The sequence below is a fragment of the Macadamia integrifolia genome, chromosome 4 (genome assembly GCF_013358625.1).
Source record: "Macadamia integrifolia cultivar HAES 741 chromosome 4, SCU_Mint_v3, whole genome shotgun sequence".
Lineage (NCBI taxonomy): Eukaryota > Viridiplantae > Streptophyta > Magnoliopsida > Proteales > Proteaceae > Macadamia > Macadamia integrifolia.
In genome coordinates this window covers 29,399,591-29,405,445 of record NC_056560.1, presented here as the reverse complement: position 1 = coordinate 29,405,445, position 5,855 = coordinate 29,399,591, and the positions used below count along the sequence as shown (strand labels likewise).

Here is a 5,855-nt window from a genome sequence, read left to right as displayed (position 1 = left end):
TGGTCAAGTGGAGAAGCTCATATTATTTATAATGCATCCCTCGGGCTAAGTAGAGATACCTACTTGTGTGCCTCTCTTTAGCTTTTTTCCCTTTTATTTTATTTATTTACTTTTCAGTACTTTTACTTTCATTTATTTGCTTTAATTGCGTGGTTTGAGTATTTAAATTCCTATATGTGAATGGTTAGGTTATTTAATTTTTAATGTAATTTCAATTCTAATTTCCCTAGATGTGTTGGTTAGGATGTTTTTAGATGCATTTGTGCTAAGACGGTAGTTAGAAGTAATCACTATAATCAATCATTACACTTTTGCATATAAAGTGGCTATTCTCCTTGTGTTTGACCCGTTAGCTACACTGATCCATATGCTTACCGTTACTTTTAAAATTTAAACACGTTTTTGGCACCGTTGTTGGGGAGACAGTTCCATGTTATTTTTTGCTTTCTTTTGGTAAATCGGAGTGCTTTGTTTGCTTTATCTTCTTTTTCTTTTTCTTTTATTGAATTTCTAAGAAGAACAACTTACAATAATAGTTGTATCGGTGGAGGTCACCAAGCCTCACAGTATGATAAAGACAAGTTCTACCCTATAGCAATACCTCAGGAATTGAGCAACCCCGGATCCTTGCCAGTAAGCTCCCAAAAAGCCCAAAAAAAATTAAAAAAATAAGTTTTTCTTTCCATTCTTTTGTGATTGTCTTACTCTAGTTGTGGGTAGTTTTCTGTTGCATGAGTGTTAGTGGGTATATAATACTAAGAATCGGTTAGAAAAAAGAGATCCAACAAGTAGTGACCCTATACCTATACTCTCATCAATAGCTTTCAATATGGGAGACCAACAACAAAACTCTTCACCTAAATCTTTGAAAGATAGGTTCTACCCTACTAGAGGAGCCCAGCCTTCCTGCATAGTTCTACCATAAGCCCAGGGCAATAATTTTGAGTTCAAATCTCAGTACATCACTATGTTGCCCCACTTCCATGGGCTGCCCTCTGAGGATGCATACCTATTCCTTAGGGAATTTGAAGAGGTATATGTCCTAATTAAAGTCCAACAACTTTCTGATGATGTTGTTAAGCTTAGGTTCATCATGTTTGCATTGAAAGACTAAGCTAAAAAGTGATTGTATGGGTTACCTACAAATTTCATAACCTCATGGGAACAATTCACAGTTGTATTCCTTAAGAAGTTTTTCTCAACTCACAAGACCAATAAGCTTAGAAGTGATATCCTTCAGTTTAGGCAAAAGCCTAGTGAGTCCTTTTCCAAACTTATGGAGAGATTCAAGGGTTTGCCCCAAGAATACCCTCATCATGGCCTAAACTTATGCCATTTATGTCAAATAATTTATGAGGGTATTGATTACCTAACTAAACAAATGATAGAGTCTATATGCCCTGGGAGATTCACATCATTTACAAATGAAGGAAATGTATAGGAATTCTTACTTGACTTAGTTGACAAAACCCGTGAGTGGGAGTTAACCCAAGAAAGTGAAAGAACCATAAGAAGGCAAGGATATTTTGTGGATGGGTTAGTAGCCAAGGAAGCCCACTTAGATAGCCTTATTAAAAGGATTGACGCTATTGTTCCTAGACAACCATCATCAGTTAATATGGTTAAGATGTGCAATTGGTGCCAGTCCCCTGGATATGTTATGGAAGAATTTCCCAACACCTCTGGGGACATTTTCAATGAAAGTGTTAATGCCTTATATCAGAATAATCCATATAGTAACACTTACAATCTAGGGTGGAGAAATCACCCAAATTTCTTCTAGAACCAAGACAACCAAGACAACCAAGCAGTGCCTTCCAATTTCCATAATCAAGGTCAACCTGGACCCCAAAGGTTTCCCTTTGCACAACAACCTTTTTTCCTAAATAATTTTTCTAGGTCAAATGTAGAACCTCAGGCTAGTCTTCCTAGGCTTCCTCTCCTACCATCTTATCAGCAACCCCTTAGGTTTACCAACACTAGAGAGGCAAGTAGGGTAAGTGATATGAAAAAGAATATGGCCCTTCTCATAACAAACCATCAAAATATTATGAGAGAACTCACCCAAGTTGTCTCAATTTTACATGAGCGGGAGAAGGAAACTTTGCCCAGTCAACCAGAGCCTAACTCTAGGAATCATCAGCAGGTTAGTTCACAAGCACCTCCTAATGCATCATTGAATGTAGTACAAGGTCATACCCAACAAGGGCTTTCCAACCAATGTAATGTTGTTTATGCCCTTAAGAGTGACAAAGAGTACCAATCGAGTGTTTCTAAATCTTTCCCATCTACTACTTCTATTAACTCTCCTTCCGTTGAGGACACAAGTCAAGTTCGTCTGATAAACCTAAAGATTCTTCTGAAACTAAAGATGATTTGGTTGAGGAAACCAAAAATGATTCTTTTGAAAAAGAGAAAATTTCTAACAGTCCTTATGTTCCTCCTATCCCCTTTCCTAATCGGTTGATAAACAAAAAGAAGATTGCTTCCATGGACAAGATTTTAGAAGTCTTAAAAAAGGTAGAGGTGAACATCCCTCTTTTGGATGCCATATCCTAGATCCCCACCTATGTAAAAGTCTTGAAAGATTTATGTACTCACAAAAGTATCACTAGTGTGCCCAAAAAGGTGTTCTTGGTATGTAAAATTAGTTCCATAATTACTCAGCCTATAGCCACCAAGTGGAAGGATCCAGGGAGCCCTACTATAGCTTGTGTCATAGGCAACACCTACATTAAGCATGCCTTACTTGACCTTGGCGCAAGTGTGAATCTTTTACCTTACCATGTATACAAGCAACTAGGATTGGGAGAATTGAAAGCCACTGGAACTACTCTTCAGTTGGCAGATAGGTATGTTAAGATTCCTAAAGGAATGGTTGAGAATGTCTTACTCAAGGTGGGGAAATTTATTTTTTCAGTTGATTTCATTGTGCTAGATACCAAGCCCTTCTCAATCAAAGATGAGATCTCAATAATTCTAGGAAGACCATTCCTGGCTACCAGTAATGCATTAATCAATTGCCTGAATGGTTTTCTAAGGTTATCTTTTGATAACTAAATTGTTGAGTTTAACATGTTTAGGATAGGCAAGCAACCATATATGGAAGAAGAGATCAATATGCTTGAGGATTTTTTGTATTTTTCTGATGATTTAATTACCAACTTTGATATTAATTTTGATTCAGAATTCTAAGAGTGTATGGATGAGTTGGATGATGATAGTGAAAATTTCTTTTCTGAAGTCTTGGTCTTCACACACCTGTGGAGCCCTTGGGACCCCTTTTCAATTCCATTCCCAAACATTCTATAATTGAGCCTCCGAAGCTAGATCTTAAGGGGTTGCCATCTAATTTGAGGTATGCTTTCCTAAGGCCTGACCGACTCTTCCAATAAAAAATTCTTTAGATTTGACTTCTAACCAGGAAGAGGAATTACTTAAGGTGTTAAAAGACAATAAGGAAGCCCTAGGTTGAACTATGGCTGATATCAAGGGTATAAGCCCTTCTATTGGGCAACATCATATACATCTTATAGAGGATTCCAACCCATCCATGGAACCTCAAAAAAGAGCTAACCCAGTGATGATGGAAGCCATTAAGAAAGAGATCCTAAAGTGCTTGGATCATGGAATAATTTATCCTATTTTTGACAGCTAATGGGTAAGCACAGTTCACGTAGTGCCTAAAAAGTCTGGTGTGACTATAGTTCCTAATGCCAATAATGAACTAATTCCAACCCATATCCAATCAGGGTGGAGAGTGTGCATAGACTATAGGAAACGTAATGTGATAACCTGGAAGGACCACTTCCCATTGCTATTCATTGACTAGATATTAGAGAGGTTAGCTGGACATGAATACTATTGTTTTCTTAATGGATATTCTGGCTATAACCAGATCCCAATTGCTTTAGATGACCAACATAAGACCACTTTTACATAACCGTATAGAATATTTACTTACAGGTGTATGCCCTTTGGGCTTTGTAATGCCCCTGCTACATTCCAATGATGCATGATAAGCATCTGTTCTGAAATGGTTAAAAAATTCTTAGAAGTATTTATGGATGACTTTTTAATTCATGGGAATTCCTATTCTGAGTGTCTTCACCATCTTTCCCTAATTTTGAAAAGGTGCATATCTAAGAATTTGGTTTTGAATTGAGAAAAATGTCATTTTATGGTTAAATCTGGTATTGTTTTAGGCCATGTAGTATCCAAGGAGGGAATAAAGGTAGATAGAGCCAAAGTGGATTTAATTGATAATTTAACACCTCCCCAATCTGTTAAGGACATCCAGTCTTTTCTGCGCCATGCTGGCTTCTACAGAAGGTTCATCAAGGATTTTAGTAAGTTATCCCACCCTCTCACTGTACTACTTTCCAAAGATCAAACTTTTGAGTTTTCTAAAGAGTGCCTAGAATCCTTCAAGTACCTTAAGAAGGAGTTGACCAATGCACCCATTGTTCAACCATCTATTTGGACTAAACCTTTTGAACTGATGTGTGATGCTTTAGATATTTTTATAGGAGCAGTTTTGGATCAAAGGATTAATAAGATGCCCACTGTCATTTATTACGCTAGTATGACCCTAAATGATGCACAACTCAACTATACAACCACTGAAAAGGAATTCTTAATTATTGTGTTTGCACTAGAAAAGTTTCAGTCTTACTTAGTTGGGTCACATGTGGTGGTGTACACTGATCATTCTGCTCTTGGATACCTAGTTCAGAAGAAGGATGCCAAAGCCTGTCTCATTAGGTGGGTTTTGATTTTGCAAGAGTTTGATTTAAAAATTAGGGATAAGAGAGGAGTTAAAAACCTAGTTGCAGACCATTTATCCCGACTTCTCAATTCCTTAACTGTCGACTCTCCAGTCAATGAGAATTTTCCAAATGAATAGTTACTTACAGTGTCCAATAAACCATGGTTTGCTGATATTGTCAACTTCTTAGTTTTAGAAGTGACCCTAGATCATTGGTCCACCCAAGATAGGTATCGTTTCCTTTCCCAAGTTAGGCATTTCTTTTGAGATGATCCTTATCTTTTTAAAGTTTGTCCAGACCAAATTATCAGACATTGTGTGACTAATCATGAGCAATACTCATTCTTATCTTTTTGTCATGATCATGCAATTGGTGGAAATTTTGGACCTAAAAAGATTGCAGCAAAGGTTTTTCAATGTGGATTTTATTGGCCCATTTTTTTAGAGATGCTTTTGATTTTTACTAGGCTTGTCCTGCTTGCCAGTCTTTTGGCCATATCAATAAGAAGAACATGATGCCCCTCAACCCTATTTTGGTATTTGAGATCTTTGATGTGTAGGGCATCGATTTCATGGGACAATTCCCTAACTCCTTTGGGAATTTGTATATACTTTTGGCCGTTGATTATGTTTATAAATGGATAGAAGCCATACCTTGTAAATCTAATGACCACAAAGTAGTGGTCCAGTTTCTCAAAGAAAACATATTTTCCTACTTTGGTACACCACGTGCTATAATTAGTGATAGGGGTATTCATTTTTGTGATTGGCCTTTTGAGGCCTTGATGAAAAAGTATGAGATCATCCATAAGTTATCTACCCCTTATCACCCCCAAAAGTAGTGGCCAAGTGGAGGTGTCTAATAGGTAGATCAAACAAATCTTGGAGAAAACTGTTAATCCCAACCATAAGGATTGGTCCCTTAGGCTCATTGATGCCTTGTGGGTCCATCGGACTGCATTCAAGACCGACCTTGGTCAGTCTCCCTACCGTCTGGTGTATGGAAAAGCATGTCACTTACCAGTTGAATTAGAGCATAAGGCCCTTGGGGCCATTAAGAAGCTCAACTTTGATTTGTCTGATGCGG

General features: G+C 37.6%; 1 non-coding gene across 1 annotated transcript; it reads right to left on the bottom strand.

Moving 5' to 3' along the window:
• Nucleotides 1-1,216: 1,216 nt before the first annotated feature.
• LOC122077697 lies at nucleotides 1,217-1,323 on the bottom strand. The gene has a single exon (XR_006139935.1). It is a non-coding gene; the product is annotated as a small nucleolar RNA R71 (small nucleolar RNA).
• Nucleotides 1,324-5,855: the final 4,532 nt, after the last annotated feature.